The sequence below is a fragment of the Cynara cardunculus genome, unplaced genomic scaffold, assembly GCF_001531365.2.
Source record: "Cynara cardunculus var. scolymus isolate 2C unplaced genomic scaffold, CcrdV1 Un_Scaffold_8091, whole genome shotgun sequence".
NCBI classification, from domain to species: domain Eukaryota; kingdom Viridiplantae; phylum Streptophyta; class Magnoliopsida; order Asterales; family Asteraceae; genus Cynara; species Cynara cardunculus.
The window spans coordinates 2,605-3,720 of NW_020203969.1; positions in this window are offsets into that span (position 1 = coordinate 2,605).

Sequence of the window (1,116 nt, forward strand, 5' to 3'; positions counted from 1 at the left end):
GTCTAACATAAATGATATCGTATCGATAGCACGTTGACCGGTGTGTGCTCTTGGGAGGCCGTCTGACCTGATAGTTGATACTGTCATAGTTATATAAAATCAKTTATTGATTTTAGATAATTGTGACAGGAATGCTATGTCACCTTTTTGCTGAATCATTTGTTTAATGTCTTAATCAACTGTTGCGCCCTGTGCTTCTTTTTAAGATTGATATTTTCTTAGTTGTTAATCAAACCTCCCAATTTTAGATAAATCAAATCCCTCGTTTCGCCATCTGAAATTAATTTTTATAAACTGGACTTTCGAAATAACTTTACAACCTATCTCTGTGGGAACGATATCTGGTACTTTTTACCATTATTACTTGTTACGAGAGGACAGTAGTTCGAGATGTATACTTGCGCCGAGTTCTATTTTTGTGATGAAATCTAAGGTTGAATAAACCGACGAGCAAGTTTTTGGCGCCGCTGGCAGGGATAGTACGCTGAAGTTTTTTCTTTTTAAAAGTATAGTTTATAAAAGTTAGTTTTTCTACCATCTTTTTATGAATGCACCATGCATGCCAAGGCTGTCGCACGGTTAATTTTTTCCACTTGATCCAAATATTGAACAAACTTTTAGACAACGAAGAAGAGTGCAAAGAGCTCTTCAAGCTTTAAACTCTGAAGCGATGGCTGAAAATGTGATTATTGACGGAGAAGGTATATTTTGAAACGAACCAAATATTCCATATGAGGATGAGGCTCAAAACATCTTTCGTCTTGCAAATGCTAAAAATGGTGGCATTATGGCGTACGTTATTCCTAATTTAACTCAACTGCACACAGGGATACGTAAGCCTACCATTGGTGCCACCTATTTTTCACTTAAACCACTGATGTTTCAAATGCTTCAAACAAACGGCCAGTACGCTGGTTTATCTTCTAAAGATCCTTATTCTCATCTGCGTTCTTTCATGGAAATCACAGACTCTTTTCTCATCCCTGATGTTTCAGACGATGCTTTGAGACTAAAACTTTTTCCATTTTCACTAAGGGATCGAGCAAGAGCATGGTACAATTCTTTGCAACCAGACTTTGTGACTACATGGAATGAAATGACAGAAAAGTTTTTGAA